The sequence below is a fragment of the Callithrix jacchus genome, chromosome 15 (genome assembly GCF_049354715.1).
Source record: "Callithrix jacchus isolate 240 chromosome 15, calJac240_pri, whole genome shotgun sequence".
Classification (NCBI taxonomy): Eukaryota; Metazoa; Chordata; class Mammalia; order Primates; family Cebidae; genus Callithrix; species Callithrix jacchus.
In genome coordinates this window covers 15,878,536-15,906,533 of record NC_133516.1, presented here as the reverse complement: position 1 = coordinate 15,906,533, position 27,998 = coordinate 15,878,536, and the positions used below count along the sequence as shown (strand labels likewise).

Here is a 27,998-nt window from a genome sequence, read left to right as displayed (position 1 = left end):
TGCAAGTCTGCACGGCTGAGAAGTGGCACATCTGGAATTTAAACCCCAGTCTGTCGGGCTACAAAGCGTGTGTGTGTGTGTGTGTGTTTTTTTCAAATGATAAGGTCTTTCTGAGGAAAGTGCCCTTGCAAATGGTAGTTAACAGGGAAGGTAGTGAGTTGCCTCCAAGCCCTCCGACTGTGAGTCACTGGATCTGGCTTCAAGACAAGGGCGGGACTCTTCAAGTGCAGAAGGATTCCCCGTGAGACATCTTTGGCCAGAGAAAAAACTCCTCCTGGCCAGTTTTTTTCCTCTTTTCCAAATGTGTAGCCCGGAATAAGATGTTCATTGTGAAAAGCAAAAAAGACGCCATCACAAGCCCTGTGGCAGGGATTCATTCCTCGCACTGTCGGCCACCAACTCCAGCTCAGGCCCCAGGCCAGCCTCCTCCCAGCACCGTGCAATCCACAAAGGCAATCCCTGCAGCAGGCTCTTAGGTACATGAGGACTCAGCCTGGCTGCTGCTCACAGCTCCCTGGCTGCCTTCTTCCCTCTCTCACCTGGAACAAACTCCTGTGACGTTGGTTCCCAAAAGAATAAGACAAGAAGAAAAAGTCCCACACTTGACTCCCCTCTAGGGCTCAGATCCATGAACCATCCAAGAGAATTTTCCCTCTTTCACCTGGTTGCTTGGCTTTCACTTCCAAGACTAGAATTGGCAGGTAGGAAAAACAACTCTCTGGTGGAGCAGGAGGGCCCACTACAGCCTCACGGGTTTCCCACCATGGGCTACTGCAAACCCACTGCCTGCTCTCACACCTTGAAGTTACCAAGAAAGCACCTGCTCGTCTCACTGGTGGCTGGATGGGTTCTTACCTCAGTGGACAAACAGGAGCATCAGGGAGGCTGAGCTCATTCCATGAGGCCTCCTAAGGGCTGGGAGGGATACTGGCCCCAGGGCTGTGCAGAGGATCCAGTCATCATCATCCCACTGTCTAGGATGTCACGGTCTCACATAGCAAATTTCACATAGCATAGTGAGCATGGCACAAGAGATCAAAGGACTTCTCTCTCCTTTGTGGGCCATGAATTTGAGGGGCTCTTCCTCAGCTAAGGCTGGCTGGAGCTGAGGCTGAGCCAAAAGGTGCTGGTATAGCAGAGAGACCAGTGGGATGGGAAGAAATGGATCTCTTCAGCAATATGGAATAGCCTGAGTCTCTCTCCAACAGCTCCACCTGACCACTCCCCACCCACACACACAGACATACACACAATAGAGTTTTTGAATCCCCAAGACTATACCAGGCCCAACGCACACCCTACAACCATCCTGATCCTTCCCAGAGCAAATGTCAGGTGCCTGCAGCTACACTAGCTCAGTGCAGACGTCTGGCTGCCCACCTGCCTTGATGAGTGTTGCCAGAAGCCCAATTTCTTTGAGGCCAGGGCCTTGCCTTGTCCTCATCAGTACTTCTGGAGAATAAAGCTGGCCACCAAAGTCCCCTGACAACCCTATCCTTCTGTCCCTTTTTCAGACAACCCTCTGGTAGAGGACACTGACCTCTACCAGACATGGCAGGGCCTGCTGGCATGGCAGCTCCAATGTTCATTCCTGAAGCTTGGCACGTCTGGAACAGCCTCCTCCACGCTCACCACGCTGTTCACAGCCATCCCCATGCAACTCTCTGGGCCCAGACATTCCCCAGCAAGCAGGAAGGCAGGCAGGAACGTTCCCACACCCAGGCAGGGGGAAAGCCCCACACGCTCCCTGCCTCCATCTCTGCTGCCTTTCACCACAGCCCCCAGCTGGTTTTCTGAGTGAGGGAAGCACAGCTTCTTGCCTGTTGACCAAGTTGTTTGTTTCAATTCTGTAGGGGCTGTGTCCATGACTGTGAATGTTTTTACAGACACCTGTGGGTGCTTTAACAGATGTATGCTCTCAGAAGAGCAAGGGGTGTGTCCGCAATAACAAACCCTTCTGTGTGCCTCTTTCCTGCTGTCTCATCCTTAACGTCTATGATCTAATTTGAACATAAAAACTGATCTCAGGCTAGGCAGTGGCACAATTATGATCCCCTTTTATAGGTAAGGAAATGAGGGTTCTGACTAAGTAGCCTGGGGCCACACAGCTGCTGGGTGGTGGAGTCTGGACCATAATACAGGCTCTTATATTTACCGAAAAGTTTACCTACAAAATTTACATCTAAAACCTCTTTTATTTTATAGGTAAATATAATTTATAAATATAAATGTATAAAATAGACTTACTTATAAAATATTTCCCTATACAATTATTTTTACATTTTATTTTTCACAAAGGTGGCTAATTCAGGTCTCTGTACCACAAATCCTAGCACAGTAGGAAAAACCACAGGCAGGCTGTGCCAGCAGCACAGGGCATTCAAATTCGTTTCACCACCATGTGACTTTGGGCAGATACACAGCATTTTTTTTTTTTTTTTTTTGAGACAGGTCTCATTCTGTCGCCCAGGCTGGAGCGCAGTGGTGCAATTTCGGCTCACTGCAACCTCCGCCTTCTGAGTTAAAGCGATTCTCCTGTCTCAGTCTCCCGAGTAGCTGGATTACAGGTGCCTGCCACCGTGCCCAGCTAATTTTTTTGTAGTTTTTAGTAGAGACAGGGTTTCACCATCTTGGCCAGGCTGGTCTTGAACTCCTGACCTCGTGATCCACCCGCCTCAGCCTCCTAAATTGCTGGGATTACAGGTGTGAGCCACCGCGCCCAGCCTTACAGCACTATTTTGTAATGCTCACCTTCTCTGAATCATTGTACTTTTCGTGTTTGTGCTGCTGACACAAGCACAGATCTCTCACCCCTAACTTCAGTCCCCTCCTGTGTAGAGTAGAGATAACTGTACCTGTTCTATAGGATTGTTGCACAACCTGGAGATATCTATGTGTAGTACCTGGTGTGCTGTGGACACTATATGAACAGCAGCTACACTTTCATTCATTCTTGGTTCTCCAGCCACCAACCACCAACAAACTGCTCTCAGTAACCCCAGACAGGCCACACACCTTCACCCCAGGCCAGAAAGGTCCTTTCTCCCATTCTCCACCTATCAGAACTTCATCTGTCTCCTCTGTGAAACCGTTCCCATTGTCTTGTGGGCCCCAATCCCCAGCTGTCCATCTGATTTACAATGCGTTTTGTTCTGCCTAGAGTGAGATGTTTGCATAACTGACTCTCAAATTCCCCCTGGTGTTCATCCATCTGTATCTCTCCTCCCTCTCTTCACTTTCTGGGAACCAGTATATAATGGTACCTTTTAGAATAGCTTCAGTGGTCTTATTTAAGTAACACTAGCTCATTATTTTATAAAATGTCGATCAATGTGCTAAATTATATAGAGCTAAAAATCACCCAAGAGCCAGGAAAAAACAAATGAATTGATATGATTCCTCGCATCTCTCTATTTGTATATGGATAGAAGTGTGGAGTATGGAAGGAAGGATATGCGAAAGGACAGATGGAGATTGCTTTATAAAATAGCTGTTTTCGATCAGGAGCAGTGGCTCAGGCCTGCAATCCCAACACTTTCAGAGGCCAAGGTGGGAGGATCACTTGAACTCGGGCGATGGAGTCTGCAGTGAGCTGTGATCGCACCACTGCACTCCAGCATGGTGACAGAATGAAATGCTGTCTCAAAAAATAATAATAAATTTTTTAAGTAAAATAGCTAATTTTGTTGTTTTATTTTATAAGGAAAAGGTACACTTCTAATTAAAGTTAGCACTTACATTTCCTCCACATCTCCCCAAGCTCCCTATTTCTGGTATATTCTTTTTACTTCCTCACATTCTATTCTCTAGCGCTCACTGCCCATCCTTTCCCCTACTTAGCTTTGCTTGTCTATTTGAATGGATTAAAAGTTCACCAAATGACCTTTCACTATGCATTCCTAAGTGTGTTTGTTGATTAATCTTTTTCATCCTCAAGTGGGTCTCCCCGAGAAGGGCTGGTCAGTGCTAGATTCCCTAAGTTCTTGCATGTGTGAGGATGTCTGCCTGTCATATACTTGCAAAATAATTTGAGTGTAAAAGTCTTCAGTCCCATTGCCTTTTCCCCAGAACTCTGTAAACAATTAAAAAAAAAATAGAGACAGGATTTTGCTATTTCACCCAGCCCGGAGACCAGTGGCACAATCATGGCTCACTGCAGCCTCGAACTCCTGGGCAAGGGATCCTCCCACATCAGTCTTCCAAGTAGCTAAGACCACAGGCATGCACTACCACACCCAGCTAACGATTTTCATTAGGGTCTCGCTACAATGTCCAAGCTAGTCTCAAACTTCTGACCTCAAGCAATCCTCAGGCTTCGGCCTCCCAAAGTGCTGGGATTTTAGGCATGAGCCACCTCACCTGATCTCTGCAAACCTGTTTACCCATGTCTGAGACCAACATGACTTCCCTTAAAGCAGATACTAGCTGATCCCAATATCCAGGTTTTCCTTTCAGTAATAGAAAGCTTTCTCCAAATCTGAGTTTTAAGAAGGCATATGGCCACTCAGCTGGAGACTTTCTCAGAGTTATTTACAGCCAGGTGTATCTATGTGACTAAGTCTTGGCCAATGGAACATGAGCGAAAGTGATGTGTGTCTCCACAGATTCTCCAATTATCCTTTTGCAGGGTCACCTTTGTATGACCTTTAGATCTTCGATTTAAGTCCTTTATCCTTTTTCTCAGCAGAAGCTGTGATTTTCCTCAAGCCTTCCTTCTCTGTTAGCAATTTAACTTTCAACAAACTCCATGATGCCTTTTTCTGTAATGATATTATTTTTATCCTCGATGTCTTTCTTGGCACTGTAACTACCTTTTTTACTTCATTCTGCAGTATCATAATCTTGTCTTTGGACTCTGATCAATCAGTTTCAATAATCTTTATTCTGAATGAATGAATTCCCCATACTGCCTCTCCAACCCAAGAGCCAACTCTAACCCAGGAATTATCTTGGAGGATGGGGAGAATAGGCAAAAGATGTCCCATTCACCATTAAGTGAGACAATAATTTTGCTCATACGTTATGCCCTCCACCTTCCCAACTCCTACTCATTCTTAAAGGGGCAGCTCAAGGCCCATTTGCCCCACCTTCCTTCCTCCAGCGAACTGCGATGGTTCCTGTTCTAGTCCCCAAAGTATTTCTCCAAACTAAAGGATTTGTAGGCACTACCTGGGCTCCCAAATGAACCTGGAGCTTTGGAGAAACAGGATGAATCTTCTCCCTCTTTGCACATGGTTGGGCACATAAAGATTTTATTTGAAGATTTCTGGATTACTGATTGGCTGGATAAAAAGGAAGGTAAACACTAGAACCAAGACTCAGAAAAGCTATCAACATCAGATCTACTAGTCCCAATTTAGCGAAAAGTCCGATAACACCATGAGGCAGGTGGAAAGAAGAGGATTCGGCAAGGGATGTTGTCCCTGAAAGATTAAGAGAGAGGGAACAATTGTCTTAGCCAGCAAGCCAGACCTTCACAGCCTGCCTCTGCGGGCACTGGAGTGGAGGGTGAGACATGGGCTCTCGAGGCAAGCAGGCCTACGTTCAAGTCCACACAACTCAACACACTCATGGTCTGAGTTTGAGCAAGTCACTGAATCTCCTTCAGCCTTTGTTTCCTCACTTAATAATGTGAGATAATAATAGTGTGTGCCATGTAAGGAGGTTATGAGAATTCTATTAAATGAGGCATGTAATGGTTCCAGCCTCAACCCCCACCGCTTCGTGCCTCATGCATTTCTCTCCAGGAATATCAATCTGCTGTAGTTTCCCTGACACATGAATGAGCCAGTCCTCACCCTCAAATCTTTGCTTTGCAGCCTTCCCCCACCCTAAAAATGCCCATTTCCCAGAGGCTAACAGATACTACCTTCTAAGATGCAGCCTGTGTATTGCCTCTTTCAGAAATCTTTCCCAAACTCACTGTATCTTCTTCTCATCATCTGTGCACACCCAAATCATAATATTTATCGCACTATATTGTAATTAATATATGCATATCTACCTTCAACTAAGCTCTGGAAGAAACAGACCGTGGGAGTTTCTTCTAAAGAAAGAACATACTTGGACCTATGTTCTTCTAAAAACGAGCATTCTAGGCTCGGTGCAGTGACTCACACCTATAATTCCCAGCATTTTGGGAGGCCGAGGCAGGTGGATCACATGAGGTCAGGAGTCTGAGACCAGCCTGGCCAACATGGAGAAACCCCACCTCTACAAAAAATACAAAAATTAGCTGGGCATGGTGGCACACACCTGTAGTCTCAGCTACTCAGGAGGCTGAGGCAAAAGAATTGCTTGAACCTGGGAGGTGGAAGTTGCAGTGGGCTGAGATCATGCCATTGCACTCTAGCCTGGGCAACAGAGCAAGACTCTGTCTTATAAATAAATAAATAATTTTTTAAAAATTTAAAAAGTAAAATAATAAAATAAGCATTACATGTGGCCTGCAGCGGGCACTCAATGTTTGTTGAATGAAAGAACCAAGCAAGGACTATGGGAAAAGAGGGAGAGGGTGATATGGGTGATTTGTCTGCCATGAATCTCCATGGCTCTGCTACTTAAACTGAAGACATGTGTGTGCATATCTACAGTTTATGTTCTTTAGGGAGGTATTCCCAATGCTGAGCATATAAGAGACATTCAACAAATATTTTATGAACAAATTAATGTTGAATTGTTGAATAAACTCTACAAAAGAAGAAATTGTTTAAGAACCTCGAAGCACAACTATAAGCTGTTAACAATGCTAATACTGAGTTCCATTTACAAGGTTAATTCAAGGTAGCCACCAGGCGCGGTGGCGTGTGCCTGTAGTCCCAGCTACTCGGGAGGCTGAGGCTGGAGGATCGCTTGAGCCCAGGAGTTCTGGGCTGTAGTGCACTATGCCGATCAGGTGTCCACACTAAGTTCGGCATCAATATGATGACGTCCCGGGAGCGGGGGACCACCAGGTTGCCTCAGGAGGAGTGAACCGGCCCAAGTCGGAAATGGAGCAGGTCAAAACTCCCATGCTGATCAGTAGTGGGATAGAGCCTGTGAATAGCCACTGCACTCCAGCCTGGGCAACATAGTGAGACCCCATCTCTTAAAAAAAAAAAAAAATTCAAGGTAGCCAAGTAGTGGTGCCTATCAATCTATGGCCATGCTCACTTGTAGTGTGTTTCTTCCCAGTCTTACCTAGATAATTAGTACAGATATATATCACAGGACAAGCAAAAAATTTAAAAAAGTACAAAGCAGGCTTGACCCAAATAACTCTTATTAAAAAGAAAAAGGAGCAAACATATGCTGAATCCAAAAAGACATGCTATTCACACAGGACTATCTTATGAGTTCTTTAATATGTTCTTAGAGAAATGATAGAAAGACTCTGTAAGGAGAAATAACTCAGTGAAGTCCCCAGTGAACCAAAAGGACTAACCAATTCTTAGACCCAGAGGACTGGGAATTATTAGCAGTGGAAAAGTCTGTACTACACCCAATCCCAGCTTCACCATTCAGCAGCAGCGAAACTTTATATGACTTTCTAACCCTTTCTGAAGCTGTGTTTTCTTATTTGCAAAATGGAGCTTGATACTGAGACAGCAGATCTGGCTATGATCATTGGATAAGAGAACACACATCATGCCTGATCAGAACCAGGCACACAGCAAAAGCCCAGAAGATGGTAAATTTTGCCATATTTCCTTCACCAACCTTGGCTAAGTCAAGTCAGAACATTCTTCCTCACTTGCAAGAAAGAAAGGGATCACTCTTAAACATGGTGAGTGCCCTCAATTCCAGCACAGAGGACCTTCGAGAGGTTGTAAAGGCTACAACCCTCCTAAAGTCAGAGCTGAAAGCTCAGCACTGTGCTAAGGAAGACTCCATCAAGATGGATGTACATTTACAAAGACTGTAACGAAAAAAATTCGCAGTCATCCTCCTGGGACATTTAGTTCTTTTCCAGTTGCCAGATTTCCTGGTCATCTAAAGTGTATGTGATGTATTTATTCCTGTGGAAATAATTTATGAATATAAGGTCAAAGGGAGCCGAAGCCAAGGACAGAACAGGGAGAGGGTTGCCAAGATCCAAGGGAAACAATGCTTAAGCCTCCTTGGATGGCTTCTCATTCCACCTTTTCAGAGCAGGTGAGAACTGCTTCATTACATTTTCTATAATTTGCCCCACCCCTTCAGTTCTAGTTCGCACCTTTCCGCTTCTTGTCTCATAGTCACATACTCTCAAAGCTGGAGGGGGCCTAAGTGGGCATTTAGGCCAACCCTCTGCAATGCAGAAATCCTCTGATGGCAAACAAGTTTATTTGTAACTTTTGCTTGGATAACTTTATAACAAGGCAGTAGCTTCCTTGTAGCATAGCTCGTTCCATTGTTGGGCAGCTCTGTTAAGTCAGTTCTCGCTTATTTGTCTTCCTGCAACTCTGTCCCCTCCTCACCCACCCCTATATTGCTTCTATCCTCTGCAGCAGCCACTCAGTGTGACTCTAATGAAGTGTGATTTCTTCCACATGAAAAGGATGCCTCTTATTTTTATCTCCTGCAGACTAGAAAGCCCTAGTTTCCACATTTATTCCACCTCCGAGATGCTGTCCAAAGCCACTGCCTTCTGAGTAGCCAATTTCTGGGTGTTGCATCATTTTATCACTCTCTGGAGACGACCCAGGGAAGCATAACACTTGAACAACCAGACAAAGTACAGTGTAACTGTCACGATTCCTCCTCCAGATCCTGACTGAGATCGAACACACATTTTCTTCACTTCTCTCTCCTTCCTCCCTATCACTTAAGTGCCAGTTCTCCCATGAGGTTCCGATCCTGACCCTGAGAACAGAAGCAAACTTGGAAGGCCCAAGGATGGTGGGAGGGGGAGGAGAAGGTGATGACGCAGCTCAGCTTTTGCACTTGCAGCTGAGGACACCAAACCAGGCAGGCTACCTCCAAAAATAACCTTCCATGCAAACAGCCTCTTGGTAGCTTTCTGAGAGCCCTTCAATTCAGCTTTCCAGAATGCAGGTCTCAGTGTTACTGTGCCCACTCTGTCACCACCCTTTCCAAGACTTGATGGATGAGCTCCATTTAACCCACTGACATTTACAATCATCTTCCCATATGTTTGGGGTCTAAAAACACTTAGAAATATATTTTTATGGGAATACATAAATGTCCATCAACAGAAGATTGGTAAGGAAAACACATTCAAAATCTAGAATGCTGATATGGGAAGACGTCAAATACATACAGTGAAATGAACAAGGCAAGTCTGTAAATGGGCCAGTATAATGCCAGGAGTGTCCAATCTTTTGGTTTCCCTAGGCCAAAGAAGAATTGTCCTGGGCCACACATAAAATACACTAACACTAATATGGCTGATAAGATTAAAGAAAAAAAATCTCATAATGTTTTAAGAAAGTTTATGAATTTGTGTTGGGCCACATTCGAGGCCACCGTGGACTACATTTGGCCCCCAGACCAAACCTGTACAAACCAAATGTGTTGAACAAATTTGATTGTAATCCATCTACTGAGTTTAAAAAATGTATTTGCATATAACCATGAATACATATATAAATGTGCACAAAAGGGGCTGGAAGAACCGACATCAAACCGCAAACAGTAGTCACTGCAAAGAGAAGTAGAATGAGGGAGGAATGGCGTAAGCTGAGGGGATTAATTTTTTACCCTGTTTGAATATTCTGGAAAAAAAGCATTTCATTTATTATTTATGGGAAGAAGACTCCCGGTCTTACATGCATCTTCCATTGGATAATGTCAGAGCTGGAAGGAGCTGCACAGGGCTGAGAGTTATTCTCTGAGGTGGCATACCCAGGGTGGCATGCATTTGTTCAGTGTCACACAGCAGGCCATCAACAGCCAGCCAGCAACAGCCAGAGACCCCCAAGTCACAGGCCAGGTCTTCACATAATGGGTGTCCCAGTGGATTCAGGAGAGGACTTTGACTCAATCACTAAATCAGATCGACTTTCCTATTTTATTTGAGTCAAAAATTTTTACTTGGATGTAACAGCAAGTTAAATGAGACCAAGAATAGTCAAAGTCAGAGGTGGAAAGGGGAACTTGTCTTCTTATAGAAGGAGTGTGAGAGAGAGCCTGCTGCTACCAAGGCCTGGGACCTTCTCTAGCCACCCCCCACCCTGCCCTCATCCATAAAGCAGAGGGAAGGGGCTAAGAGAGGGGTTGGGGATTTGCAGGCCTGGGGTGCTCTATGTGTCACATGCCCATCTGAGCCACCACCACATACATCTTCAGCATGAGACCAGTGGCAATGCCCCCTGAATGCATTCTGGTGAGGCTGCAGGTGGCAGTCAGGGACCTTAGCTGCATATGGAAACTCTGCCTCTCTGGAAAGGAAGGCTGGGCTCGAGTCTGATTTAGGTCCAACTCATATTGAGCCACTTGAACTGTCACATGGATTACCTCATTTAACACTCACAAAATGTTTACAAGTTGCAAGAAATTCAAAAGTCACTCTCTAAAAACACAATCACTAAAGGGCAGGGTCTTTATTTGAAATCAGGTTTCCTGACTCTGAATTCAGTGCTCCTTCCACCCTGTCTCTCTGGGACAGTGCAAGGCCTCCTTACTTGAGCAGTAAAGCTTAAGACGTGCCCAGGTTGGAGGCTGGGCATGGTGGCTCATGTCTGTCATCCCAGCACTTTGGGAGGCCAAGGTATGAGGATCATTTGAACCCAGGAATGCAAGTCTGGGCAACATGGAGAGACACCCATCTCTACAACAAATAAAATTAACTGGGTGTGGTGGTGCATGCCCGTAGATCCAGCTGCTCAGGAGGCTGAGGCAGGAGGATCACTTGTGCCTGAGAGGTCGGAGACTGCAGTGAGTCATGATCTTCCCACCGCACTCCAGGCTGGGTGACAGTGTGAGACCAGGTCTCAAAAAAAAAAGAAGTTCCTAGGCTGACTCTCTGTCTCTTCCCTAACTCCCAACCCAACCTCCTCCCTCCCCCCCAACACACACAGTCCCATGATCATGACAGCAGAGACAGGCTCCTAGCCAGCACAACTCAATGCCTCAAATATGCATCATGCGACTGAAATATCTGTGGCTTAGCTGATAAGATGTCTGGGATGTGCTTCCATGTGATCTGGGGTTGAGGATCTGGCGTTACAATCAACCATGAGTTTCGTCATAGTTGAAGCTAGGTGATATGATACAGGGTTCCTTACACTCTTCTTTGTACTATTGTACGTTTCAAATTTTCCATAATAAAAAATACTTTTTTTTAATGTATCATGTGAGTGATCATTTCTCTCTCAACTTGTCATTTGGTGGGGGTTTCCATTTTAATTAAGTTTCTGCTTCCCTCAGCACAGAAAGCCAAACAATGGCCTGCTATCATGGTAAGAAAAAATACCAGGAGTGAAAGTGTGTGGCTTGTGAAAACCCCAATTATAACAACAACAGCCATTGCTTAACTGAGTGCCATACACCTGGCACTGTACTGAGCCTTTTACCTGTGATTTCATCTAATGCTCATAATCGCCCTATGAAATAAGATCTGTTATCCCCATTTTACAGAGAAGGAAATTGAAGTTTAGTAATCTTAAGTAGCTTGTCCAAGTCTATATAGGTGATACATAATGAGCAAGAATGCAAATCACGAATTGCTTGCGCTATTAATTTTTCCCATTCCCTATTAGAGATCCAAGATGGCTGACCGTTAGCAGCTCAGGATTGTGGCTCCCAGTGAAAGTGCAGAAAACGAGAGGACACCACGTTTTAGGCGAATTTTTGTTGCTCACGGACCAGGAGATTCCCAGCGGAGGAACCCCACGGGTCACCACCGCGACTCTTGTGGCCGGCGTGACAGTTTTTGGTGCAGAGTCAGAAAAGCACCATCAATCTTAACACCGCTGTTTTAGCTGGCGCAGTGGGTTGCTCAGATTCTGGCACTGGGAATCAATAAATTGGACGTCCACTCAGAAACCTAATTAGAAAGGCAGTAATTACAAACACGACAGATTGATAAATTTATAACGAAGGGAAGAAACCAGCCTAAAAAGGCTGAGAATACCCAAAATCAGAATGCCTCTCCCTCTACAGGGGATTACAGTTCCTCATCAGCAACGGAACAAGGCCTGATGGAGAAGGACTGTGTTCTATTAACAGAGACAGGCTTCAGAAGGTGGATGATAAGAAACTTCTGGGAGTTGAAGGAACTTGTTCTAACCCAATGCAAAGAAACTAAGAACTTTGAAAAAAGGTTTGATGAAATGCTAACAAGAATAGATAATATAGAGAGGAATATAAGTGAATAAACAGGGTTGAAAAATACAACACGAGAACTTTGCGAAGTATGCACAAGTTTTAACAGCTGAATTGATCAAGCAGAAGAAAGGATATCAGAGGTTGAAGACCAACTTAATGAAATAAAACAAGAAGACAAGAAAAGAGTAAAAAGGATAAAAAAGAATGAGCAAAGTCTCCAAGAAATATGGGACTATGTGAAAAGACCTAATCTACATTTGATAGGTGTACCTGAATGCAACAAAGAGAATGAATCCAAACTGGAAAATACTCTTCATGATATTATTCAGGAAAACTTTCCCAACCTAGCAAGGCAGGACAATACTCAACTCCAGGTAATACATAGAACACCACAAAGATATTCCTCAAGAAGAGCAACCCCAAGGCACATAATCGTTAGATTCACCAGGGTTGAAATAAAGGAGAAAATACTAAGGGCAGCCAGAGAGAAAGGTCAGGTTACCCACAAAGGGAAGCCTATCAGACTCACAGCAGATCTCTAAGCAGAAACCCTACAAGCCAGAAAAGAGTAGGGGCCAATATTTAACATCCTTAAAGAAAAGAACTTTCAACCCAGAATTTCACATTCAGCCAAACTAAGCTTAACAATCAAAAGAAAAATAAAATCTTTTGTGAATAAGCAAGTACTCAGAGATTTCATTACCACCAGGCCTGCGTGACAAGAGCTTCTGAAAGAAGCATTACACATAGAAAGGAACAACCAGTATTAGCCTTTCTAAAAATATACCAAAAAGTAAAGAGTATCAACATAAGGAAGAATTTACATCAACTAATGGGCAAAATAGCCAGCTAACATTAAATGGCAGTAATCTTAAATTTAAAGCGACTAAATCCCCCAAAACCAGAAGATAGAGCCAAAACCCATCAGTATGTTGCATCCAGACCCATCTTACATGCAAGGATACATAAAGAGTCAAAACAAAGGGATGGAGAAAGATTTGTCAACCAAATGGAGAGCAAAAATAAATAATAAATAAATAAATAAAAAGAAGAGGTTGCACTTCTCGCCTCTAATGGAATGGATTTTAAAGCAACAAAGATCAAAAGAGGACATAATGGTAAAAGGATCAACGCAACAAGAAGAGCTGACGATCCTGGATGTGTACGCACCCAATACAGGATACGTAAGACCTGTAAAGAGACTTGGACTCCCACACAGTAGTAGTGGGAGATTTCAACATCAATATTAGATAGATCAACGAGACAGAAAATTAATAAGGATATCCTGGACTTGAACTTAGATCCGGAACAGGTAAACTTAATAAACATTTATAGAACTCTCCACTTAAAACACACAAGATATGTACTCTTATCAGTACCACATCACACCTACTCACAGGTTTAAATGAAATATTGGTTGGCCATTATTAAGCACAATTGATGGTATAATTTCAATACCCATTTTTAGACTGCATTCTAGCCTGGGCAACTAAAAACACTCCCGTTCTCTCTCCCTCCTCTTCTTCCTCTTTTTTCCTCTTCTTCATTCTTTTTTTCTCTTTCTTTCTTTCTCTTTCAAAAAAAATTTTTTTCCCATCCCACAATATATATTTGGCTACTTTAAGACTTTATAGATACTTTAAGATTTTATAGATAATCGAACTCAATCTGTGAAGTTTTAAAAATGGGCATACCTTTTAAAGTATAAAGAGCCCCTGGCTCCTCACAAATATTCTAATCACAGTGTCAATTACAATAATTGAAAGTTAGGTGTGGTTGGCTGTACAGTGTGGCCTCATGCAGGAAGTCTTTCCCACTGCTCCTGTCACTGGTGACGCCCTCCTCATGGTCACACAGCATCCTGCACTATCCCCGCCTCCTCCTTTGAACTACGATCTTCTAAAAAACTAAGCTCTTCCTATTTGTCTTCGGTTTAGAGTGAGCACTCAACTATGTGGTGAATAAATTAATAAATGACCCTGGAGTTGCTCATTTAACACATGCAGACATTGAAGACTGTTATTAAAGTGAAGTGTTTGAAGGTCACAAGGGCGGACCAGAACCGAAGGCCCCACGCAGGGCTCCTCTCCCTCCCTGTACTGCCAGTACCTGCAGACTTCTAAAAAACCGATGGCTGATGACTGAACACTTGAGGCAAGGGTGGGAAAGGCAGGGGCAGTTGGAGGCTCCTTCCTTTACAGGCCCTCACTGAAATGATCAGATCCCAGGGGCCCATGTGACCTTGGGGATGCCGAACAGCTGATATGGGTGACGATGAAAGAGAACAGCTTTAATGCAATGTTAACCATGAAATGTATACATGGAAAGGTTAAGCAAGAAGGCAAGAGACATAACCGTGCGTACAGTATGCTCTCAACCATTTACAAAAAATAAATCCATTTTAAAAAAAAGGAAAAACTGCCAACTGTTAAGAGGTCTTGTCTTTGGATAGCAGACTTTTTTTCTGTTTCTCTATGCTTTTTTGCACAGTGCTTTCCAAATTATCCCGATTGGTAAAGGCTTTTTTTCTTCTTTTTTTTTCTTTTTTTTTTTTTAAGACTGACATTTGCTCTGTCACCCAGGCTGGAATGCAGTGGTGCGATCTTGGCTCACTGCAACCTTCACCTCCCGGGTTCAAGTGATTCTCCTGCCTCAGCCTCCAGAGTAGCTGAAATTACAGGCATGCACCACCACACCCAGCTAATTTTTGTATTTTTAGTAGAGATGGGGTTTCACCACGTTGGCCACCTCCTGACCTCAGGTGATCCACCTGCCTCGGCCTCCCAAAATGCTGGGATTACAGGTACGAGCCACTGTGCCCTGCCCTAGCTTTATTTTTATAATCAGAACAATAAATAAAATGTAATTTACTACAATGATTTTGAGGGCTAACCTGACTTTTCCAGTATAATAATTACTTAGAAAATCATCTCAGTATTTTACTATGGTGAAACTGTACCAATGTTACTGTTAGATATAAGCCTATTCTAAAGTACATCCATAGGAGTCAGAATGCCATCGTCGTTTTCTGCAGACAAGCAAGAAAAAGTTCACTTGCCTCTAATTCAGTTCTTATGGAACAAGTCACTGATACGATATCTGAACAATTAACTCTCTGTCCAAATTCTCAGGACTCTAATGGTCCAGAACAATTACTGTGAATTTCACTAATGAATTTTCCTGTATTTTTTTAATGCAACCATGTCCCATATTTACAGAGAGCCAGATTTTCTCTGCAGTCTTCCCTCTTATACTCTGTCATTTACCACCTGCTCTTGCCTTTATTCATGAAGAGAAGGGGACCCCAGAGGTCAATACTGAGATAAATTAGATGAATTTTCTCAGGCTCCTGAGAGCAATTTCTAAGGGAGAGCCAAAAATGTTTTAAGCAAGGGTGGTGGAGCTCAGCTGGGCGTCCCTCGGGCAGAGAATGGGTCTCCATGCTCTTTGTAATCCCAGGATAAGCACAAGACACCCTCCATCCCACCACCTGTTTGTCAATAAATACAGAATACATAAATACGGTGACTTGAGATTTTACTCAGTTATGTTTGATGGTTTTGGTTCTATTAATTTTTTTTTTACAAGTTCTAGTCACCTTAGAGTCACACAAACTTCACAACAATTCAAAGCCTCCCTTGGTAGTTTGGCAGGCCTTACTTGACATTTCTTTGTGACAGGTGACAAGCTTCTAACCTGAGCACATAAGCTTACCCTATGGGGACATTCTCCCACTGTCACTCTCCACCACTCTGAAGCTGGTCTCACACCAGTCAGAATGGATATTATTAAAAAGTAACAGATGCTGGCAAGGTTGCAGAGAAAAGGCAATATGGATACACTGTTGGTGGGAATGTACATTAGTTCAACCACTGTAGAAAGCAGTGTGGGGGTTCCTCAAAAAACCAAAAACAGGAACTACCATTGACCCAGCAATCCCATTACGTGGTAAATACCCAAAGGTACATAAGTTGCTCTACCATGAAGACACATACACACATATGTTCACTGCAGCACTATTCACAACAGCAAAGACCTAAATGCCCACCAACAATAGACTAGATAAAGAAAATGTGGTACACATACACCATGAAATACTATGCAGCCATAAAAAAGATCGTATCTTCTGCAAGAACATGGGTAAAGCTGGAGGTCATTATCCTTAACAAACTCATGCAGGAGCAGAAAACCAAATACCACATGTTCTCACTTATAAGTGGGAGCTAAATAATGAAAACAGATAGACACAAAGAGGAGAACAACAGACACCAGGGCCTTCTTGAGGGTGGAGGGTGGAAGGAAGAAAGGGAGCAGGGGAAGTAATTATTGCGTACTAGGTTTAGTATCTGGGTGACTAAATCTGTACACCAAACCCCCATGACACAGTTTACCTATATAACAAACCTGCACATGTACCCCTGAACACAAAATAAAAGGTTTAAAAAGTAAAGTTTTGTAAAAGCTGGTGAGCACTCAAGCCTGCCAAGAGGTCTGACCAGTCACAAACACGTCATGTGACTTAATGTCCCCAACACCCCAGGAGATTCACACACTTTACTCCTCTCACTTTGCACAATGCAGAGGCAGTCTGCTGGGATTTCTGCTGTTATTGCTTCTGTTGTTTTTGTTGTTTTCTGTCTTTGAGGCAGGGTCTCGCTCTGTCATCCAGGCTGGAGTACAGTGGCATGATCTCGGCTCACTGCAACCTCCACCTCCCGGGCTCCAGCAATTCTCCTGTCTCCCAAGTATCTCAGACCAGAGGTGCATGCCACCACGCACGGCTAATTTTGTTATGAAAACATAGAGATGGTGGTGGCAGGAGATGATCTATGTTGCTCATTCTGGTCTCAAACTCCTGAACTCAAGGAGGTTGAACTCTTCCCACCTTGGCCTCCCGAACTGCTGGAATTATTGGGTGAGCCACTGGGCCCAGCCCAGCCTGCTGGTTTTAAAGTACCACAGGAGAGAGGAAGATGACCCCAAACCCCTCCTATTTAGGTCTTTTAGCAAAGATCTAAATACTCATCAACAATAGACTAGATAAAGAAAATGTGGTATGTATACACCATGGAATACTATGCAGCCATAAAAAAAGACCATATCTTCTGCAATAGATCATATATCTTCTGCAAGAGAGGAAGATGACCCCAAACCCCGCCCCCCATTTAGGTGCCTCTAAAGCCTAGGTATCTTCCACTCCATTGAAACAGCCTGTGCAGAGATTGGGCAGGGAGGACTCTTACTGTACAAAGAAGGAAACCAGAGCCCAAGAGGTTAAGTAGCGTGAACAGCTAAGTGGAGCCTCTCTCTTCTGTCTTCTCACTACCTCCTGCCTTATGATTTCACACAAAGCAGACCCCTAATGGGGAAGCATAAGAGAGATACGGAAGAACCCAGTACAAGAGTAAAGGAAACCATTTAGCAAACACTAAAGAAAGCTGATCCCTAACGATAACTGCGATATTCACCATACCTACCACTGGGATCCCTGGCTTTGCTTAATAACCAAACCTACTTAAATCCATAAGGAATTGGTTCTCTGACTTAAAGCATGTTGTTATAACAACCATAACTTTGACTTTTCCCTGGAGTACCAACCACAACTGATTTGATGCAACCATTTCCTTTTTATGCAAAAAGGGACATTAAAAGTAGATTGTGCATTGCTGTGTATCATTGGGCAAGAAATTTCTCTTCTCCAGGCCTCAGTTTTCCCATCTGAAAAATAAAAGGGTCCAGTCAGATGATCTCTGAAGTTCCTTACAGGGTCAGTGTCCTACTGAGAAAACTACACTGCAGTGCCAAGTAGAATTGACATAGGATTTTTCTTCTTGGTCTCCTGGCCAGTGACGTCCCCCCGCCTGTGCCTCACTCAGCCATGCTGGTCTGCCTCAGCTCACCTGTGTTATAGCTTGTCCCTGAATTCCAAGCTCTTGTACCACAGCAAAGAATAATGAGGATACACTGGACATTGAAGGGTGAGGAGGGCAGAGAAGAATTTTACTGAGTGATGAAAACAGCTTTCAGCAGAGAGGGGACCCACTGTTGGTCCCCTACTTGAAGACAGGAAAGTTCCCCAGTGTGGCTGGATCAGGGGCCTTTTAAGAACTCAGAATGGAGAGTGCAGGCTGACCGGTTTGTGAGTATGCAAAAAAAGATTAAAGTGAAGACACACTTAGGGTGGGCACGGCAGTGCAGAAAACCAATTAGGAAAAAGGGTAGGCATATGTAAAACAGGTGAAAGGTAGGGATCAATAAAGGGAAAGCACGCCAAACAGGAGGACGAGTTCTCAGTCTGGTCCGAGAATTTAACTTGCAGCCTGGTTTTCAGGCTTTAAACTGTGTTTGGCCTAAAGGTGGGGATTTCACTGGGTACCTGCCCCTATCTGCCTGGGCATTTGGCTGCCTCCTGTTGCTATCAGAATCATCATGAAAGTGAAACACCCTGGAAACTCTAAGGAAAAGAAACAAGTGTAACTAGGAGATAACACGGACAGTGCAAAACAACATGTTAACTTTGGGGAAACCCGGCTTCTCGGTGTTTTATTGGTTTTCCTACTTCTCTGCCAAATACAAAAACAAGCAGCTACTTCCATGGGACTCTCATTTGAAAAATTAAATAAAATCAGTGAAAACAATGCTTTTCCACGACTGGCTCAGGAGCAGCTTGCTAAGAGACACTTTCCTCCCAGTGGGGCTGATGTCAACAGCCCATGCTTTTGCCCAAACAAAGGCCTCCTGGCACAGGGATGAGAGGCAAAACATCTGAGTCTCCATACTTGGCCTTATTCCAATTTGAGGGGAAGGGGCCGCCAGGAGAGAAAAATAACTAAGCTTTTGAAAGGCTAGAAGGAAAGTAAGGAATTACTAGATCTATTTTTTCTCAACAGAATAAAGAACTCTTGAAAGGGATAATGGAAGGGTGCAGCTTTCGATTTGAATTACTCTCTTTGTTTAACTCTGTTCTGCCTAAGGCCATTGCGTTTTAAGCCAACCACAGAATCCCGGTTTTGCCTTTAGTTGCCGGCAGGGCGATGCAGTGTGGGAGTTGGGAGACACACACTTTGTGGCCCGTTTCACCCGGTTTAAACTTGGACAGGTGGCTGAACTCTCTGGCATCAGCTTCCTGCCTGCAAAATAAGAAGGTTCCCTAGATGCTCTCTAGACCTTTTCAGTAACAGTGGAATAGGGTTGGAGGCACTCCAGCCCCCCCTCCCCCACACCCCGACAGGTTAATCTTCAGCCACGCTAGCCAAGGTGAGGCAGCAGCCCACCCGCCTCGCAGGCACACACTCAGGCCGCAGCGCCTTGGTTCCTGCGCCACTGCACGCCCACAACCTGACCAACACCAACGCCTCAGAGACCAATTCACCCCCAAACCGTCTCCCTGCTGCAGATCGTGTCTGATTAAGTAACATCTGCAAAGCTGAGCTGAGCATATGTAAGCAAAGAGAAAGCAAAACAAACAAGAGTCCTCTCTTTCCGGACCTCGGAATTTCTTTCAAATAAACTCAGAACTGAACATTGTACGTACCCAGCTAGAACACCAGGTCTCAGCTGGCCTTGCTTGTGAAAATGCCTAACAAGCCAAAAGGGCTGGTGACATCTGGGGTGTCTGGGCACACGGACTCGGACCTCAGAGGCAAAGCGCAAGACCGCACTGGGTGACGCGTACATTGACCCTTCTTCCCGCAGGCTGAGGAGGCGCCCAAAATATGCACACGGAGGCAATCGCCGGAGTAGGTCAGCACAGGCACAATAGTAGGTCCAGCACGATCTTTATTTGAGGGGCACCGTTAGACCCTTAATCCTATCCACATCTCTAAGAGACCTCCAGGAGGTGGAGGTGAGGAGTTGTCCACTTCACCCAAAGGAATGCGCCACGGCCGGGGACGGACTCTCAGCCTGGGGTAACATTTTCGTAGCTGCATTCTTGTTTTGATTTCCCTTTTTAAGTCCGACAGTTTAGTCTGATGCCCAAGCGGTACCTTTTAAATGTCTCTCTCGCCCTCCTCCAGCAAGTGGCGCCTCTAGAGCCACTCCCTCCCCAGAGGCTGAGACAATGGCCCGGCACCGCAGGGCGGCTCCTAAGGGTTTGCGGTGCGTCCAGGTCTCTGGGCAGGGCGCACGTGCGTTTGTTGTGGTGCCTGTGCCCCCTCCGCTGCCGCGGGCCTCAATTTCTCCAGCCGTAAACCCAGCAAGCAGGTGGGATTTGAAGGAACCCGGACTCTGCGAGGCGCACCGGCCTCCCCACCCCACCCAATACTGACTGTGCTGTGGAGAAATCGGTGTTCCCCAGGGCTGTGCGCACGTGGGTTTGTTGTGGATCCGCAGGCTCGCGGAGCCAGAGAGAAGCCAGGGTGGCCCCCTTGGCCCAGACAAATGTACACAGAGCCCCAACCAAGAGGTGGCCAGCCAAGGCAGCTGAGGCGACGCTGGAGAGAGAGTCCCTGCGCCCTAGGCGCGCCACGGCCCCGCGGCTCAGCTATCCTCCCGCGCCCCTTTGCATCACACGCCTCCCGGGAGGGCCCGAGCCGCACCGCCCACCACACCCCCTACTCACACGCTGCACTCTCGGCCGCGGAGGCTACGGTTGCTCCGCCCGCTCCACGCCCACGCCGGTCGGTACCGGCTCGCTTTGTTAGCGCCGGGCAGTGCCCCAGGCGTCCTCCCCAACCCAGCCCTGCCCAGGACTCCCCTCCCCCAGGTGACTCCAGAAAACGCGCTCGGCAAGGGCAAAGCACCCGGGAGCTGGGAAACCCACGAGGGAGTCTCGAAGGAGGGGTCCGCTGGGGAGGAACGGGGGACAGAAGACGCAGAGTGGAAAGGACGGGAGAAGGAGGGAAGAGCGAGGCGGAGGGGCGGGAAGGAAGCGAGTCGCCTCCGTATGCAAATGGAGTTGCGAAGACTGAGTCCGTCTCCGCCCCGCTCCACCTCGCCCCACAGGCCACACCGCACCCCAAACCCGGCTAAGGGTTCCTGTTGAAGGCACCGGGCGATGCTAGAATCCTGCCTCCCCTCAAGGAATGTGGCTCTAGGACCTAGTGGGAGGGGCCACGAGGCTGCACAAGGACCCCTAAATGCCTCTTCCCAGCTTGGCCACCAGGGGTGAATCCAGCCGTGTCCAGCTTTTGGTCCTAACAAGCAGGCACTGTACACCCGGGCTCTGCCACCGACTGACTGCGAGACGCTGAGGAAGTCACTTAACCTCTCTGAAGACTCGTATTCCTTTCATGTAGAATAGGAAGGAACAAAATCTTTCTCTGCGTTTGGCATTAACCTGTTAACATTGGGTCGTGGCTCCTACAAGGCGCTCTCAAATGGCAAATACAGAAGGAGAGGTGCATCCTGGAACCAGGGCACTCAGAGGCTTCCACCCCAAGCTGCAAGCTGGAAAACCGAAGCCTCCAGCCGGGTGGTGAAAGGAGTGAGCGCCACATCCTAGGAGCCCAGCTTTCCTCTTCTGCAAAATGGAGATATAAAAGAAAGTGTTGAGGGCCGGGCACGGTGGCTCAAGCCTGTAATCCCAGCACTTTGGGAGGCCGAGGCAGGTGGATCACGAGGTCAAGAGATCAAGACCATCCTGGTCAACATGGTGAAACCCCGTCTCTACTAAAAATACAAAAAATTAGCTGGGCATGGTGGTGCGTGCCTGTAATCCCAGCTACTCAGGAGGCTGAGGCAGGAGAATTGCCTGAACCCAGGAGCCGGAGGTTGCGGTGAGCTGAGATCGCGCCATTGCACACCAGCCTGGGTAACAAGAGTGAAACTCCGTCTCAAAAAAAAAAAAAAAAAAAAAAAAGTGTTGTTTTCAGTATTATGTGCAATGACCTGTGTGAAACACCTATCTTAGTGTCTGGCGTATAGAAGGTGCTCCTAACAGTAAAACGTATGCACTAGTGAATGAATAGAAGCAGACAAGTTCAGAAGAGTATTTCTTTTCACCAGGACAAAGATGGGGCTGCTGGGAAGGAAGGAGGATTGAGCAAGCTGCCTGCTGACCATACGCGGTGGCCACAAGGTGATTTCCCTAAGACGAAAAAACTGCCCAACAGAAGGGCAGGAGGGGCCTTGAAGGCCTCCATTCCAGCTTCCCATAGCCCAGAGAGAGGATGTGACTACTAGAGGCAATAGTCATATCCCAGATGTCTACTGAGTGCCCATCAGGCATCAGGATGTGTGCTGGGTGGGAAAGGGGGAAAGGAAGGAGCGGCGAAAAGTCTGGGAGTCCTCTGGGAACACAAAGTTCAGTGCATACTTAGAGTGCCTGCAGCCCAGGTCCAGAGTCCTGTCTCCAAATGAGGTGGCTACTCCCCATCACCAACCTGGGAAAGGGAAGTTACATCCTCAGCCCGTCCCCAGCACCCTTCTTCCAAACACTGCTTCCTCCCTGTGCTGATCCTGGTTCCCTTCTGCTGATGCTGATATTCTCTTCCCTGCTGCCCTTGAGGCATTTTTTGCTCAGTACGAAGAGCTCCAATTGAAGGGAGTGCCAAATAGAGTGACTTCAAATCTTTATGGCCAACTAGCTGTGCCTTCTTGGGTGAGTTCCACATCCTGTGAGCCTCCCTTTCCTCTTCTGCAAAGTGGAGCTATTAAGGAAAGCATTGCTTTCAGGATTATGTGCAATGACCTATGTGAAACACTTAGCTTAGGGTCTGGCACACAGAGGGTGCTCCTAACAGTAAAATGGAAGTATGAGTGAATGAATAGAAGCAGACAAGTTCAGAAGACTATTTCTGGAAGGATGCTACATTGAAGATTTTAGGCCCTATTCTAAAAAGGGTGGGGAGGAAGCTATTAAAAGATTCTGTGCAGTAGCATGACATGCATCTTTGTATTTTACAAGGATTCCTCTGGCACCACACTGGAAAACAGATGCCAGAAGCAGAGACTAGATTGGAAGGTGACATCAACCAAGATATAATAAGAGCCTGAACTGTGTCAGTGACAGTCAAGACCGAAAAAAAGGACATCTAAATAATAGCTACCATTTGGGGATCTGATGGTTTGGCTCTGTGTCCCCACCCAAAAATCTCATCTTGAATTGTAATCTGTTTGTGTCAGGGGAGGGTCCTCATGGGAGGCAATTGGATTATGGGGACAGAGTCCCCCATGATGTCCTTGTGTTAGGGAGTTCTCATGGGATCTAGTTGTTTGGTAAGTGTCTGGCATTTCCCCGGCATTCTCTCTCTCTCCTGCCACCATGTAAGGTGTGCCTGCTTCCCCTTCACCTTCCGCCATGATTATAAGTCTCCTGAGGCCTCTCCAGCTATGTGGTACTGCGAGTCAATTAAACCTCTTTTATTTATAAATTATCCAGTCTCAGGTAATTTACAATTTTCTCAGTAGTATGAAAATGGAATAATACAGGATTAAAAGCACTTTGTTTATTACATTGTCTCTCCTTTTCATAAGTAGCAGTCTTAGTCCTATTTTATGGATTAGGAAACTGAAGTCATCTAGGAGAAGACAGAATTTGCCACATGCTTTCATATTCTTTGAAAGCCTTGGGGTAGGGAGGTTGGGGAGAGATAACATGGGGAGAAATGCCAGATACAGGTGACAGGGGGATAGAGGCAGCAAACCACCTTGCCATGTATGTACATATGCAACAATCCTGCACGATCTGCACATGGACCCCAATACCTAAAGTACAATAAAAATTAAAAGTAAAAGGTCTTAATCATCTCCTTCATCCTCACGCATTCATCAACCCTCCTTAAGAACGAACAGCAAAAGAGAGGCTCTTTCAAACGGTCGTCCAGTCCCCACTCCACAGCTCTTGTTTCCAGAGAACTGGAAAACCAAAATAAGGAGAAAACAAGGGAAAAGGTTATCTTAGCACTGAGATAAGCACAGAAGATAGGACACGTGAAAACTTCCTGGGACTCTGAGACAAATGAGCGGGCAGCAGACAAATTTACTCCTGGTAAAATTCCAGGGTGAGACTCATTGAGACAAATTTACTCCTGGTAAAGTTCCAGGATGAGAGTCATTGTGGAGAAGCCTCCACCAAGGTTCTCTCTCATCAATTGGGACCCGCTGACCTATAAGCGAGAGGCAGAGGCTGGGACATTACTTTGGAGATGAACCTGTCCCCCCGCCAGTCTGTATGTGTGAGGTTTCTCCTCCCATTGTCTCTGAGGTCCCTGCCTTGACTGGTTAGTTTTGGTTTTTTTAAGGAGTACAGATACCCACTTTCCCTCTGGACACTATCTCAGTTCTGAGATAGTTCTCCACCCACACCTTCCTGCTTTGGTCTAAATGTTGTATCCCCCCAAAATTCGTACAGTGAATTTCCAACCTCCCAGATGATGGTATTAGGAGGTGGGGTCTTTGGGTGAGGTGATTCAGTTATGAGGGCAGAGCCCTCACAAATGGAACTAGTGCCCTTATAAAAGAGACCTGAGCCAGGTGTGGTGGCTCACGCCTGTAATCCCAGAATTTTGGGAGGTTGAGGCAGGTGGATCACCTGAGGTCAGGAGTTCGAGACTAGTCTGGCCAACATGGTGAAACTTCATCTCTACTAAAAAATACAAAAAGTTAGCTGGATGTGGTGGCACCCACCTGTAGTCCCAGGTACTTGGGAGGCTGAGGCAGGAGAACTGTTTGAACCCAGGAGGCGGAGGTTGCAGTGAGTCTAGATCATGCCACTGCACTCCAGACTGGGCAACAGAGGGAGACTCTGTCTCAAAAATAAATAAATAAATATTTTTAAAAAATAAAATAAGAGAGAGACCCCAGAGAGCTAGCTAGCCCCTTCCAACATATGAGGATGCAGCTAGAAGATACCACTTATGGCCAGGAGAGTGAGCCTTCCCTTGACATCAAGTGGCCCATCATCTTAATATCGGACTTACCAGCCTCCAGAACCACGAGCAATAACCTCCTGTTGTTTACAAGCCACCTGCTTTATGGTGTTTTTGTTATAGCAGCCCAAACAGACTAATACATTCCTTATCCCTTCCTCAACCCTTGACTTCCACCTTAGCTAATATATGCTATTTTTAGGTCATGCATTGCTCAGTCGTCATTTCAGACAGCTTACAGATTAATTAACATACATAATGCTCTACACATAGTTATTTACAACAGTCCACCTGCAAATAATATGTTCATAACACTCGTGAATTGGAGGTGGTATTTCATGGGTGGGAGGAAGATGGTAAGCAGTTGAAAATTTCCTCCTAAATCTTTCTTCCCCACCCACGACACAGCTCTGCTCTTCACATCACGTCTCCTCTTCAGTACATGTTGTCTAATATGAGGATTTCTTCAGGGGCCTAAAAGAACTGTGATTTGCCTGTGCCCACTATGTTGGCTTTCAGTGCTGCCAGTCTTAAGGATGATTATATATATATATATACACACACACACAACTAGCCTACTAAGTCTGTAGAACTCAAGTTTAAAAGTAGACAGAAAATAACAGCATGCTCATCCCCCTTGCCATGTGATGCCCCGTGCCACCATGGAAATCTGCAGACTCCCCAAATGCATGAAAGCTCTCACCATATACAATCCACTGACCTTGGACTTCTCAGCCCCTGTAACTGTAAGAAATGAATTCCTTTTCTCTATTAAAAGAGAGAGAGAGACAGAATAACAGCACCTCTAATTGAAGCACACAGGATGGCTCCTGCTGACTGCTGTGAAGCAGTCCTGCACAGATGGGCTGATAAAGCAGAGTGGGGGCAGAGAAGAAGAGTGCTAGAATGCAGGGGCTGAAAACTAGGAACAGGTCTCATGAAAGGATCACAGCCATGAGACTGGGAGGATGGCTGGCCCCACAGCCCCGAGTTCAGCAACAAGTGACTTGCTGACTCCAGAAACCTCAGCATAGAATATGGGCATGGTGATATCAGGACAGTTCAGAAACATATCATGTGGGCACATGAGTAGTTATGCTGCCCTTCACCTCATCATCTTCTGTGTCCAACCCCATCCTAGGTCCTTGGGAAGATATGAGGAGAAACCAAGACACTGTTCCCAAATCACATATGTTTTAGCAAAATATCTCAGTTCATAATAATAATTTTCATGTATTGAGCATCTGCTCATAAGCTATGCCCGGGAGACCAGATACACTGGTAACAGCAGGGAATACAAGAGTTTGGAGACTCCGGGGAAGCAAAGATGCTTGTAATACATTCTCTCAAAAAGATTCAGGAAATTGGCTTCTCTCGGGAGGCTTCTATCAGAACTAAAGTAGAAGTTGCCTCCTATGCATTAATGATCTAAGGATGACTGTCAGAATAACTTACAGGAAGGGTCAGTGTTTTGTGCGAGAGGTTGCATGGGTCGATGAAACTTCTTCGCAGTGAATGATTTCTTTGGGTGGAGGAGGTGCTTGTTGGTGCTTGTTGTGTGCTGCTTGTTGGTGATCTATCCCAAGCCTGTATCTGTAAGATCTCATGTTTTCAAAAATCAGTTTTTAATAGTGTTTGTTTTGTTTTGTTCTGTTTTGTTTTCTGATGTTACACGTAACATTTAGAAAATTCAGAAAAGTAAGACAAGGTTAAAGAAGCAAGGGGGGAAAACTGTCAGCCTGTCAACCACAAACACAATTAACCATTTGACCTGTTTTCTTCCAGTTATTTCCTGGACATTTTTCTGCAACTTTCAATAGTTAAAATTTAAAAGTGATATCCTGTTTTCCTCCCCCATTTAAATATGTCATAAGCATTTCCTATGTGCATTTAACAATAAATGAATTCGTTCAGTTTAGCCCTTATTACATGCAAAGCAAGCATTCTTTAACAAATTATTACTGGTTTATTGTATTGGCTATACAAGAGACAGTTTAGTGGTTGAGAGTACTCTCAAGTCAGGTTTGAATCCTGACTCTGCTACCTCCTAGCTTTGTGACTTTGGGCAAATTACTTAACTCCTCTGATTCTGTTTTTTTACCTGTAAAGTGAGGATAATAGTGTCTGCCCCCAAAAAGTTACTTTAAATAGTAAATAGGCTGGACGCAGTGGCTCACACCTGTAATCTCAGCACTTTGGGAGGCTCAGACAGACGGATCACCTGAGGTCAGGAGTTCAAGACCAGCATGTCCAACATGGCAAAACCCTGTCTCTACTAAAAAATACAGAAATTAGCCAGGGCTGGTAGTGGGTGCCTGTAATCCCAGCTACTCAGGAAGCTGAGGCAAAGAGAATTGCTTAAACTCAGGAAGTGGAAATTGCAGTGAGCTGAGATCAAATAATTGCAGAGCCAGAATCTGTCTCAAAAAATTAGTACATAAGTAACAAGTAAGTTAATAACAAAAGTGCTTAAAGCAACACCTGGCACATTAAGCACAGAATAAGCAGTAGCTATTAACAATATGTGAATGCATTATAAATTATTCAACTATTCTCCTGCAGCTGGACATTAAGGTTGTTTTTGGTCATGCCTATAATCCCAGCACTTTGGGACGCCAAGGCAGGCAGATGATGAGGTCAAGAGTTCAAGACCGAATTAAGGTTTCCAAGATGGCGCGGTAGGAACAACTCGGGATTGCAGCTCTCCGTGAACGAACGCGCAGAGGGTGAGTCCTAGCAGCATTTCCAGACGGATCTTTGTTGCCCACAGAATGGGGAAATTACCAGGTGTTGGAGAGACATGGGAAGCCAGCGCAGCACTCCCGGCTAGTGCCGGCCGTTTAGGCCAGCGCCACAGCGCAGCGGCACCCCGCACAAAACACGCTGATCTGAGTGCCCTGTTAAACTAGCAATCTGAGATTTGGGAGGGCAGATTAG

General features: G+C 45.5%; 1 protein-coding gene across 29 annotated transcripts in view; it reads right to left on the bottom strand.

Moving 5' to 3' along the window:
- Positions 1 to 21,099, bottom strand: part of ST6GAL1 (ST6 beta-galactoside alpha-2,6-sialyltransferase 1) — a 156,567-nt gene extending 135,468 nt beyond the window's left edge. For 20 of the 29 annotated variants that reach the window (XM_078350448.1, XM_078350449.1, XM_078350451.1 and 17 more), the window contains exon 1: positions 20,813 to 21,099. The gene's annotated coding sequence lies outside the window, so the exon portion shown is untranslated. Of the gene's footprint in view, positions 1 to 19,783; positions 19,948 to 20,812 lie in introns of those variants that run through there. The other 9 variants (XM_078350460.1, XM_078350461.1, XM_078350462.1 and 6 more) reach the window with 1 other exon arrangement.
- Positions 21,100 to 27,998: the final 6,899 nt, after the last annotated feature.